The 13,861-nt window shown below is 39.6% G+C and overlaps 1 pseudogene; it reads right to left on the reverse strand.

Moving 5' to 3' along the window:
- Nucleotides 1–7,486: 7,486 nt before the first annotated feature.
- Nucleotides 7,487–13,612, reverse strand: LOC143643850 (HAUS augmin-like complex subunit 1 pseudogene; annotated as a pseudogene).
- Nucleotides 13,613–13,861: the final 249 nt, after the last annotated feature.

Consider the following 13,861-nt stretch of genomic DNA (forward strand, 5'->3'; position numbering starts at 1 on the left):
ACCGTAGGAACGCAGACTCCAAAATCCACAGGGCAGGCTGCAAAGCCGATGACTCCAATGGATGGCCTGGACGAACTCCACAGGAGAGGCTCACCAGCCAAAGCAGGAATGCAACCTGTCTCCTCTGAATCCTCCTTAAAAGGCTTCCCATGATTGGATTTAGCATCACTAATTGCAGAAGACACTCCCCTTTGGCTGATTACAAATGGAATCAGCTGTGGATGTAGCTGACGTGATTATGACCTAATCCTATGAAATGTCCTCATTGCAACAGACAGGCCAGCGCTTGCCCAATCAGATGAACAGGTACCACAACTTGGCCAAGTTGACACCTGTCCCTAACCATGACAGTCCACCCCTTGTCAACTTGGCATTTATATATATATATATATATATATATATATATATTACCTTAGACCATACTTAATTTCCAAATGAAAACAAATAAGCACACATTTTTTCTTTTACCTGACAATACTCAACTGTCCTGCATATAACTGGAAACACATTAAATCTCTCCAGAATAGCTGCAAATCCTTGGGCAACATTCATTCTTAAACTTGATATCTTACAACTTAAATAGTATAACACAAACAAAACAGCATTACAGTCCTCGTTTCTGTAACTGATCACGTGGTCGAAGTTCATATTTATCACTACCTTCTTCCACTACCCATTCCATGTTCCCTTTCCCCTCAGCAAGCACTTCAGCTGGCCGTGGTTCTTTGCCTGGTGGGGTGACCCAAACCTTCATTCCTGAAGTCTCAGAGCCATTAGTGGTCCTGCCTGGATTGTGTTGTTGCAGTTTTCCATTGATTTTAATCACAGGGCATGGTAGTACTAATAGACGCCCCAGGGGATCTCCTATATTCCAAGAAAACTCTTCTTTACCTCCATTATGTAGTTGCAGTCCTACTTCCTTCTGATAGTCAGGGTCAGTTATCCCAGACAATAATGTAATCCCCTTCTTGGTGTGTTGATCCAGAGGCATAAGTAGCCCAAAGTGGCCAGGTGGCAATCTTAACTTCCAGTTCAGTGGTATCACTGTTGTTTCTCCTGGAGAAAGCACACCCCGTTTTGGGACTAAAACCTGTAGACCAGCAGAACTCAGGGTAGCAGGGACAGGAAGCAAAAATTTTCCTAGTGGATCACTAGGAGTAATAGTGAGTGGCACCACACCCATTTCCACCCCTTGGTTCCTGGACCCATGGATCCTGGCTATGGGAGAAACAGCACCATACAGTGGACGCTGATTCAGAGCATACACAGCTTCCTGGAGAACATTACCCCAGCCTTTCAAGTTTTTGCCACCTAGTTGGCATCGTAATTGAGTTTTCAAAAGGCCATTCCACCGTTCTATCAATCCAGCAGCTTCTGGATGATGGGGAACATGGTAAGACCAGAGAATTCCATGAGCATGTGCCCATTCCCGCACTTCATTTGCTGTGAAGTGTGTTCCTTGATCCGAAGCAATGCTATGTGGAATACCATGACGATGGATAAGGCATTCTGTAAGCCCACGGATAGTAGTTTTGGCAGAAGCATTGCGTGCAGGGAAAGCAAACCCATATCCAGAGTATGTGTCTATTCCAGTTAGAACAAATCGCTGCCCCTTCCATGAAGGGAGTGGTCCAATGTAATCAACCTGCCACCATGTAGCTGGCTGGTCACCTCGGGAATGGTGCCATATTGGGGGCTGAGTGTGGGTCTTTGCTGCTGGCAGATTGGGCACTCAGCAGTGGCTGTAGCCAGGTCAGCCTTGGTGAGTGGAAGTCCATGTTGCTGAGCCCATGCATAACCTCCATCCCTACCACCATGACCACTTTGTTCATGAGCCCATTGGGCAATAACAGGAGTTGCTGGGGAAAGAGGCTGACTGGTATCCATAGAACGGGTCATCTTATCCACTTGATTATTAAAATCTTCCTCTGCTGAAGTCACCCTCTGGTGTGCATTCACATGGGACACAAATATCTTCATGTTTTTAGCCCACTCAGAAAGGTCTATCCACATACTTCTTCCCCAGACCTCTTTGTCACCAATTTTCCAATTATGGTCTTTCCAAGTCCCTGACCATCCAGCCAAACCATTAGCAACAGCCCATGAGTCAGTATACAAACGCACCTCTGGCCAGTTTTCCTTCCAAGCAAAATGAACAACCAGGTGCACTGCTCGAAGTTCTGCCCACTGGGAGGATTTCCCCTCACCACTGTCCTTCAAGGACACCCCAGAAAGGGGTTGTAATGCTGCAGCTGTCCACTTTCGGGTGGTACCTGCATATCGTGCTGAGCCATCTGTAAACCAGGCCCGAGTTTTCTCTTCCTCAGTCAATTCACTGTAAGGAACTCCCCAAGAGGCCATAGCTCTGGTCTGGGAAAGAGAAGGTAATGTGGCAGCAGGAGTGGAAACCATAGGCATTTGTGCCACTTCTTCATGTAACTTACTTGTGCCTTCAGGACCTGCTCTGGCTCTATCTCGTATATACCATTTCCACTTTACAATAGAGTGCTGCTGTGCACGCCCAACTTTATGGCTTGGTGGGTCAGACAACACCCAACTCATGATAGGCAACTCAGGTCTCATGGTAACTTGGTGGCCCATGGTTAAGCGTTCAGTCTCTACTAAGGCCCAGTAGCAGGCCAAAAGCTGTTTCTCAAAAGGAGAGTAGTTATCTGCAGCAGATGGTAAGGCTTTGCTCCAAAATCCTAAGGGTCTGCGTTGTGATTCTCCTATAGGGGCCTGCCAAAGGCTCCAGACATCATCTCTATTTGCCACTGACACTTCCAGCACCATTGGATCTGCTGGATCATATGGCCCAAGTGGCAGAGCAGCTTGCACAGCAGCCTGGACCTGTCGCAGAGCCTCCTCTTGTTCAGGTCACCACTCAAAATTAGCAGCTTTTCTGGTCACTCGATAAATGGGCCGGAGTAGCACACCCAAATGAGGAATATGTTGTCACCAAAATCCAAAAAGACCCTAGGCGTTGTGCCTCTTTTTTGGTTGTGGGAGGGGCCAGATGCAGCAATTTATCCTTCACCTTAGAAGGGATATCTCGACATGCCCCACACCACTGGACACCTAGAAATTTTACTGAGGTGGAAGGCCCCTGTATTTTTGTTGGATTTATCTCCCATCCTCTGACACGCAAATGCCTTACCAGTAAATCTAGAGTAGTTGCTACTTCTTGCTCACTAGGTCCAATCAACATGATATCATCAATATAATGGACCAGTGTGATGTCTTGTGGGAGGGAGAAACGATCAAGGTCTCTGCGAACAAGATTATGACATAGGGCTGGAGAGTTGATATACCCCTGAGGTAGGACAGTGAAAGTATATTGCTGACCTTGCCAGCTGAAAGCAAACTGTTTCTGGTGATCCTTACTAATAGCTATTGAGAAAAAAGCATTTGCCAGATCAATAGCTGCATACCAGGTACCAGGGGATGTATTGATTTGCTCAAGCAATGATACTACATCTGGAACAGCAGCTGCAATTGGAGTTACCACCTGGTTGAGTTTACGATAATCCACTGTCATTCTCCAAGACCCATCTGTTTTCTGCACAGGCCAAATAGGAGAGTTGAATGGGGATGTAGTGGGAATCACCACCCCTGCATCTTTCAAGTCCTTAAGAGTGGCAGTAATCTCTGCAATCCCTCCAGGAATACGGTATTGCTTTTGATTTACTATTTTGCTTGGTAGGGGCAGTTCTAGTGGCTTCCACTTGGCCTTTCCCACCATAATAGCCCTCACTCACGAGTTAGAGAACCAACGTGGGGATTGTGCCAGTTGCTCAGTATGTCTATGCCAATTATACATTCCGGAACTGGGGAAATAACTACAGGATGGGTCCGGGGGCCCACTGGACCCACTGTGAGACGGACCTGAGCTAAAACTCCATTGATCACCTGGCCTCCATAAGCCCTCACTCTGACTGGTGGTCCAGAGTGACGTTTTGGGTCCCCTGGAATTAATGTCACTTCTGAACCAGTGTCTAATAATCCCCGAAATATCTGATCATTTCCTTTTCCCCAATGTACAGTTACCCTGGTAAAAGGCCGTCGGTCTCCTTGGGGAAGACTTAGAGGAAGGTTAACAGTATAAATTTGTGGCAGTGTAACAGGTTTCTTCCCCATAGGGACCTGGCCTCCCCTTCATTCAAGGGGCTCAGGGTCTGTAAACTGTTTCAAGTCTGGAAATTGGTTAAGGGGCCGTGACTCTGTGTTTTTGTAATTCAGGTTAGACTTCTGTTCCCTTGACCTAGAACTCTTTTGTTTATACAGCTCCAACAAGAATTTAGTAGGCTGCCCTTCTATTGTATTTCTAGGCACCCCATGATTTACTAGCCAATGCCACAAATCTCTGCGTGTCATATAATTTTGATGCCTCCTTTGAGTTTGTTGTCTATTATAATACCCATGTCTACCCTGTCTTTGGTGATTAAGTGCTGCCACCTGGCTTCTGCCAACTCGGGATCCTGTCATCCCCATTGTGTTTAAGGATTCCAGCTCAGTGACAGCAGTTCCTACAGTAATATCTGACCTACAGAGAAGTGCAACCACAGAGCTCTTGAGGGATGATGGTGCTAGTCTCACAAACTTATTTCTCACTGTTCTGGTAAAAGGTGCATCCTCTGGACATTCCTGGGGTGTAAGAGCAGGCTTTGCATGATAAATCCACTCTAACATCCCAATCTCTCTAAGCCTCTGGATCCCCTCATCTACATTATACCAGGGCAGTTCTGGCATTTCCACCTCAGGTAATGTTGGCCACCTTTTGATCCATGTTTCAACCAACCACCCAAACAAGCTGTTAACACCTTTTCTAACTGCTCTAGCTGTAACATTGAATGCAGAATCTCTGCTTAGTGGGCCCATATCAATAAATTCAGCCTGATCCAGCCTTATATTCCTCCCACCATTATCCCACACTCTTAAAATCCATTGCCACACATATTCCCCTGATTTCTGTCTATATAAATTGGAAAACTCACACAGTTCTTTTGGAGTATAATGTACCTCCTCATGTGTGATACTTTGTACCTCACCTTTAGGGGCCTGTTGGGACTTTAGTCTAGTTATAGGTCTAGAAGAAATGAGGGGTGGTGGGGGTGGGTCATGAAAAGAATTAGAAATATCTTCCAAGCCATTTGCTTCAGGGCTTTCATTTGCAGTTTCATCTGGTGAAACAGGATTAATAGCTTTAGGGCTAATCCCTTCAGGAGGAGGTTGGGTGGCCAATTCCTCAAGGCAGGCTGGAGGTGGGGCGGCTATGTCCTCAGGGCAGACTATTACAGGGTTATCTAAAGAAGGCTCAGCATGGTCTAGGGTTTCAACCTCACCCCCAACATCATTATCAATCCATATGTCACCATCCCATTTTTCAGGGTCCCACTCCTTTCCAATCAATGCCCTCACTTTAACGGCAGACACCATGCAAGACTGAGATTTCAGTTTACGTTGTAAAGTTGCTACTCTAACAATAAGATTCTGAGTCTGATTTTCAGAGATCTCAAGTCTACGGCTACAGGAAATAAAATTTTCCTTCAGGATACTCATAGAAACCTCTACATCTTTCAGACGGCACTTAAGCTTCTTGTTTGAAGCCTTAAGCCCATCCCTTTCACCCTTTAATGTAGACAGTGTATCTAACAATAACCAACCAACATCTCTATAACTCTTATTCCTACAAAACTCTGTAAAGGTGTCAAAAACATTACCCCCCAGAGTCTGGCTTCGTACAAGCGAAGCATTAGGAGAATCAAATGATGATATTTTGACTATCTCCTTTGCCAACTCAGTCCATGGATTGGGAGTGTCATTCTGATTACGGGAATCAGAGTCCTTAGTGTCTCTGAGCCCAGTCAGAGTAGAAAACCATTCATAAAAACCCATTTTTAAGATTCTGTTCCTTAAGAACCACTCCCGGTACCAAGATGTATTAGTTAGGGTTCTCTAGAGAAACAGAATCAACAGGGAACACTTGCAAATATAAAATTTATGAAAGTGTCTCACGTGACCGTAGGAACGCAGACTCCAAAATCCACAGGGCAGGCTGCGAAGCCGATGACTCCAATGGATGGCCTGGACGAACTCCACAGGAGAGGCTCACCAGCCAAAGCAGGAATGCAACCTGTCTCCTCTGAGTCCTCCTTAAAAGGCTTCCCATGATTGGATTTAGCATCACTAATTGCAGAAGACACTCCCCTTTGGCTGATTACAAATGGAATCAGCTGTGGATGTAGCTGACGTGATTATGACCTAATCCTATGAAATGTCCTCATTGCAACAGACAGGCCAGCGCTTGCCCAATCAGATGAACAGGTACCACAACTTGGCCAAGTTGATACCTGTCCCTAACCATGACAATAGCTATTTGTAATTTTAAAAATTTATTAGAGAGGTTGTAGGTTTACATAAAATGCATAAAACCCAGAGTTCCTTTATACCACTTTATACAACTTGCATTAGTGTGGTACATTTGTTATAATCCATAAAAGAACATTTTGTAATTGTACGAGTAACAGTGTCAAATGCTTACAATAGGTTTCACTGTGTTGTACAGTCCTATGGTTTATCTTCAAAATTTTTATTCTAATAACATCTATACAATCTAAAATATCCCCTTTTAATAACACTCACATATATAATTAAGTGCTGTTAATTACTTTCACAATATTGTGCTACCATCACTACCATCCATTACCAAAGCTTTATAAACAATCCAAATAGGAGCTCTGTACAATTTAGACATTAACTCCCCATTCCCTACCCCAAGCCCCACCCCTGGTAGCCTTTATTCTAGGTTCTGATTCTATAAGTTGACTTATTCTAATTGTTTCATATTCGTGAGATCATAAAATAGATGTCCTTTTTGTCTGGTGTATTTCACTCAGCACGATGTCTTCAAGGTTCATCCATGATGCCGCCTGTATTAGAACTTCATTTCTTTTTATGACTGAATAATATTCCATTGTATTATACACCACATTTTATTTCTCCATTCATCAATTGCTGAACACTCAGGTTGTTTGCATCTTATGGTAATTTTGACTAATGCTGCTATTGACATCAGTGTTCAAACATCTATCTGAGTCCCTACTTTAAATTCTCTGGGGTATGTACCTAGCATCGGAATGGCCAGGTCATAGAATAATTCTATACTTAGCTTTCTGAGGGACTGCTAAACCGTCTTTCACTGCAACTGCACCGTTTTACATAACCACCAGCAATGAATGAGTATTTTTGTTTCTCTTCATCCTCTCCATTACTTGGAGTTTTCTGTTTTATTTTTAATAGTAGCCAGTCTAGTGGGTATGAAATGGTATCACATCAGGGCTTTGATTTGCATTTCCCTAATAGCTAATGTTATTGAGCATCTTTTTGTTTGATTTTACCTTATTTGTATACCTTTTTCCAAGAATTGTCTAATGAAGACTTTTGCCTATTTTTAAAATGCTTGCTTGTCTTTTTTTTTTTTTTCCACTAGAAAATGCTTTTTAATGAATACCAAGCATTTAGGTACAAAACTGCAACACACAAATAGAAAAACATTCTATTAATAATAACATCAAACCTAAGAACACAGAAATTAAGTTATTAAGGAATGTTAAGAGGAAAAACATTCTTTAAAGTCATATTCAGTTGACTCTGTGAGGAAAAAACAACATTCATTTGGCTCTGGTCACAGTTCCATCATGTCCACTTTCTTTGTAAGTTCAGTTTCAATGGTATCCAATTCTCGTTTTGCTTCTTCAATTTTCACTTGAGCAAGAGATGGATTCGGCATTAAATCTAAATAGGACTCTAGTTTTTTCTTCAAAGGTATAGTCCGTCGTTTTAGTTCCGCCAGTTTCTCTGACAGTGCTACTAGTGACTGATGAGAAAGAGAAGCATCCATGCCTCTGGCTGAAAGTTGCTCCTCTGCAGCCTTGATTCCAACTCTGAACTCCTCTGATTTTGCTTTTAAGAAGTCCATGTTCTGAAGATGACTGGCCTTTTCCATAGAGAGATGCAGCTCTGCCTTTTTGAGGTCCTCTCGTAGACATTTTTCTAAGACTAAAGTTGCAGTTAAGTTTTTTTCAAGTTTGGTCAATTCAAGCTTGATTTCTTCATTTTTGGATTTGGTACGATAAAGATCAGAGGTCAAATCATTCACTGCGGGGATAGCTAGTGAGGTATCCTTTGTTTCAAGCGCCATTGCACTGTCAACCAAAGCATTCAGATATCTGGAACTAGTGCTAGAGAGATTGGCAGAGGAAAAATTCACACTCTCCATGAGAAGTTCTTGAAGATGCCTGGCTTCTGATTCATATTCGCTTGCTTTCTGTTTCAAGTCCTCTATTACCAGGGAGACATCCCTGTCCCGGGCCTTGTTCCGTTCTGAAAGGTGATATAAAATCTCTGTGGTCTGTGGATTCATCTCATATTGTGGGATAGGATGATCTCCAAATATTTTTTTCAACCAGGCAGCAACCTCACAGCCCGGCTCCTGTCCCTGCCACCTGCGCTTCTTTCTCCTGGGGGCCGTCCATATCCTCCCGCTTGCTTGTCTTTTGATTGTTGAATTGTAAGCGTCCTCTATAAATCCTAGGTGTTAAATCATTATCAGATATATGGATTCCAAATATTTTCTCCCATTGAGTAGATTGTCTTTTCACTATCATGACCAAGTTCTTAGATGCACAAAAGTTTTTATTTTGATGAGGTCTCATTTATATCTACCTTTGTTGTTGCTGCTTGTTCTTTGAGTGTAAAGTCTAAGAAACCATTGCCTGATGAAAGATCCTAAGGATGCTTTCCTGTGTTTTCTTCTAGGAGTTTTATAGACCTGATTCTTGTATCTAGGCCTTTGATCCATTTTGAGTAATTTTTGTATATGGTATGAGATATACAAAAGACTATTCTTTCCCAATTGAGTGGACTTGGAAGCCTTGTCAAAAGTCAGTTGGCCATGGATGTGAAGTTGTATTTCAGAACTCTCAATTTGATTCCATTGGTGTACAGGCATATCTTTGTGCCAGTACCATGCTGTTTGGACCACTGTAGGTTTGTTGTGAGCTTTAAAGTCAGGAACAACTATGAATCCTTCACCTTTATTCTTCTGTTTCAAAATGGTTTTAGGTAATTAGGACCACCTATCATTCCAAATAAATGTGATGATTGCTATTCAATTTCTTCAAAGTAAACTGTTGGAATTTTTATTGGGTTTGCAATGAATCTGTAAAGTATTTGGGGGGTAGAATTGACATCTTAATGATATTTAGTCTTCCAGTCCATGAGCATGCCATGTCTTTGCATTTATTTTGATATTTGTTTATTTCTTTTAGCAAATTTTGCACGTAAGTTCTTTACATTCTTGGTTAAACGTGTTGCTAAATATTTGTTTCTTTTCATTGCTATTGTAAATAGAATTTTTTCTTGATTTCTTAGATTGCTCATTACTGGTGTATAGAAACAGTACTGATTTTTGCACGTTGATCTTGTACCCCACCATTTTGCTGAATTCATTTATTAACTCTTGTAATTTTGTTGTAGAGGTATTGGAAGTTTCCCTATATAGTTTCATTTCATCTGCAATTAGTGAAAATTTTACTTCTTTCTTTCCAATTTGTATGCATTTATTTATTTTTCTTGCCTAACTGTCCTTGCTATAAGTTCAAGCACAGTGTTGAATAACAATGGTGACAGTGGGCATCCTTGTTTTGTTCCTAATTTCAGAGGGGAAACTTTCAGTCTTTTGCTATTGAGTATGATATTAGCAGTGGGGTTTTCATATATGTTGTGTATCATGTTGAGGAAATTTCTTTCTATTTCTAGTGAAAAAAATTTTTTTTTATCAAGAAAGGATGCTAGATTTTGTCAAATGCCATTTCTCCATCGTGAGGTTATCATGTGTTTTTTCCCTTCATTTTGTCAATGTGGTATATTATATTAATTAATTTTCTTATGTTGAACCACTCTCACATACCTGGAATAAAGTCCAGGTATCATATGTACAATTCCTTTAGTGTGCCGTTGCATTCAATTTGCAAGTATTTTGCTAAGAATTTTTGTATCTGTATTTATAAGGGAAAACTAGTCTGTAATTTACTTTTCTTTTGTCTTTATTTGGCTTTTGTCATAGGATGGAATCGGCCTCAGAGAATGAGCTAGGTAGCATTTCATCATCTTCAATTTTTTGGAGTTGTGAGAGCAGGATTGGTATTAATTTTTCTTGTAATGTTTGGTAGACTTCACCTGTGAAGCCATTTGGTCTGAGCTTTACTTTGTTGGGAGATTTTTGATAACTGACTCAATCTCTTGACTTGCAGTTGGTCTGTTGAGATCTTTTATTTCCTCTAGAGTCAGTGTAGTTTGTTTGTTTCTAGGAATTCATCCATTTCTCCCAGGTTATCTAATTTCTTGATATACAGTTGTTCATAGTATCCTCTTATGATACTTTTTGTTGCGGTGGGGTCAGATATATTGTCCTCCCTTTCATTTCTGATTTTATCGACTTATATCTTCTTTTTTTCTTCATCATTCTAGCCAAATGTTTGCCAAATTTATTTATCTTTTTAAAGAACCCACTTTTGGTTTTGTTAATACTGTTTTTTTTTTCTCTATTTCATTAAGAAATATCATTATTATTATTATTCCTTCCCTTTGGCTTACTTTGGGTTCAGTTTGCTGTTTGTTTTCTAGTTCTTCCTGCTGTGCAGTTATGTCTTTGATTTCAGCTCTTTCTTTTTTTTCATGTAAGCCTTTAGGGCTATAATTTCCCACTCAGCACTGCCTTTACTGCATCCCATAAGTTTTGATATGTTGTGTTCTTGTCTTCGTTTGTCTTGAGATATTTAATGATTTCTCTTGCAGTCTTTTCTTTAACCAATTGATTAAGAGTGTGTTATTTAACTTTCATATATCCAATTCTCTGCCTGTTATTGATTTCCGGCTTCATTCCATTATGGTCAGAGAAGATGCTTTGTATAATTTCAGTCTTTTAAAATTTATTGAGACTTGTTTTAAGACCAACATGTGGTGTATCCTGGCAAATGATCAATGTGCATGTTGGAAGAATGTATATCTTGCTGTTTTGGGGTACAATGTTCTGTTTATGTCTGTTAGGTCTAGTTCATTTATCATATTATCCTTCTGTTTCTTTATTGATCTTCTGTCTAGATGTTCTATGTATTCTATGATGAGAATGGTGTATTGTATTCTCCAACCATTATTTTGGAAATGTCTATTCCTCCCTTCAGTTTTGCCAGTATTTCCTCATGTATTTTGGGGCACTGTGGTTAGGTACATAAATATTATAATTATTATTTCTTCTTGGTAGATTCAACCTTTTATTAATATGTAATGTTCTTTGTCTCGTATAACAGCTTTTTTTTTTTTTGGTTATTGATTATCTTTTGCCATCCTTTCACTTTCAATCTGTCTGTGTTTTTTGGTCTAAATCTGTTGTTTCCTGTAAACAACATATAGTTGGATCGTGCTTTTTATCCATTCTGTCAATCCATGTGATTTGATTGGAGAGTTCAACCCATTAACATTCAGTATCATTACTGTAAACCCATTTTGTTCTTTGTATTTTATATGCCATATCTCTTTTTTGTCTCTCTTTCCCTTTTTGCAGGTTTCTTTTATGTGTAGTTGTTCTTCTGCAATGTATGTGACTGCCCCCTTTCTCATTTCTGTTTCTGTATATTTTTAAAATAATTTCTTTCAGGTTACCCTGTGTTTTATATACATTAGATGTCACCAAGTACCTTGTCATGTGGTGGAGGATTCCAAGATTGCTGGCTGCTGGTCTTCAGGGAGACAGCGTCAACTGTTGATTCCTTGATTTGGACATTTAGATGGCCTCAGAACTGTAAGCTTGTAAAATAATAAATCCTCATTGTTAAAAGCCAGACCATCTCTGTTATATTGCATTTTGGCAGCTTTAGCAAAACAATGCCTTTTTCTTGTTCAATTGTATTCTGACTTACAGGAATTAGAGTGGTGTTGTACACTGAGAACATAGGACTACTTGATTTTGCATTTACCCTTTTATTCATCTTTATTGAAGATCTTCATTTCTTCACACTACTCTTAGCCACTCTCTCCTATCTTTTCCTTTCAACCACCAGAACTCCCTTTAGACATTCTAGAAGGGCAGGTCTTTTGTTGATGAAGTCTCTTAGTTTCTGTTTATCAGAATATTTTAAATGTTCCATTTTTGAAGGACAGTTTTGTCAGGTAAAGAATTTTTCAAGTGGCAGTTTTTCCCTTTTATTATCTTAAATACATCATACCACTGCCTTCTTACCTCCAGGGTTTCTGAGGAAAAATTTGAACTTAGTCTTATTGAGGATCCCTTTTATATGATGAATCTCTTTTCTCTTGCTGCTTTCAGAACTACTGCTTTATCTTTGGCATTTGACATTCTGATTAGCATGTGTCTCAGAATAAGTCTATTAGGCTTTACTCTGTTTGGAGTACTTTGTGTATCTTCGACATGTGTATTTTGTCTTTCATGAGAACAGGGAAATTTTCAGCCATTAATCCTGAAATATTATTTCTATCACTTTTCCCTTCTCTTCTCCTTGTTATGCATTCATGATGCCTATGATTGGATACTTCATGCTATCATTCAAATTCCTGAGACATTGATCAATTTCTCCTATTCTTTTCTCTGTGTGTTCTTCTGACTGTATGATTCTGATTGCCCTGTCTTCTAGTTCACCGATTCTTTCTTCTGCTTGCTCAAATATGCTATTGTATGCCTCTACTATATTTTTAATCTTCATTATTGTGCCTTTCATCACTATAATTTCTATTGTGTTTCCTTTCAAAGTTTTAAATTCTTCTTTATGTTTACATATTGTCTGCCTAATATCCTTTATCTCTATGCTCACATTTTCTCTCATTTCATTGGATTGATTTAGGAGATTTTTTTGAAGTTCTTTGATTAGTTGTTCCGAATTATCTTTTCCTCTGAATTTTTTATTTGTTCTTTTGATTGAGCCATATCTTCCTATTTCTTAGCATGGCTTGTAGCTTTTTGCTGATATCTGGGCATTTCATTATTTTAATGTGTTAACTTATGAAGGCCAGTTTCCCCCACTAGCTAGGGTTTAATTTTTGTTTGCTTTTACATTAAGGCTCTTTTTTGATGCTTGTTCCACCTTATTCTGGACCTTTAGAGTAGCCTGAGTTTTCCTGGGTTTAACTGTTCAGATTTTCCCAGCTCATCTCAATGTGTTTTTGCCCAGGATATATGTGGTGCATTTTTTTTTTTTTTTTTTTTTGTACGCTGCATGGCGGGGTCACATTTCCTTCTTTTTCCATGTGAATATCCTGTTATTGCAGCACCATTTGTTGAATTTTTTGCTGTTGTTTTGTTTTTGTTGGTTTTTTTGTTTGTTGTGGTATGATTTTTAAGAATGCACTTTTTGTGAAATTGTTTTACCTTCAGGAGAAAATTTTCTTTCCTCTGTTCCTTCTTTGGAAATCTTGAGCCATTCTGTCTGCTTTATGAAAATTTTCTCTTTAGCTCCTATAATGTGTTTACTCTCTCACCCTCATTTAGGATCCCCTTTTCCTTATAGTTTTCAGTTTGGGATCCACCTTCAGCTATCATTGTAAATTTGTTCATTTTTCCTTGTAGGTTCACTATATGCACATTGAAGCACTGTTTCTAGGTGCATAAATACTTGTCACTATGATTAGTTGATGTTGAGTAATTGATTTTTTTTCTTATTATGAAATGACATTTTTTTATACATTTTTTGATGGTCAGTTTTGCATGTCAACTTGGCCAGACTATAGTTCCCCATTATTCAAACACTAATCTAGGTGTTTTCATGCAGCTATTTTGTAGATATGATTA

The sequence above is a fragment of the Tamandua tetradactyla genome, chromosome 8 (genome assembly GCF_023851605.1).
Source record: "Tamandua tetradactyla isolate mTamTet1 chromosome 8, mTamTet1.pri, whole genome shotgun sequence".
Classification (NCBI taxonomy): Eukaryota; Metazoa; Chordata; class Mammalia; order Pilosa; family Myrmecophagidae; genus Tamandua; species Tamandua tetradactyla.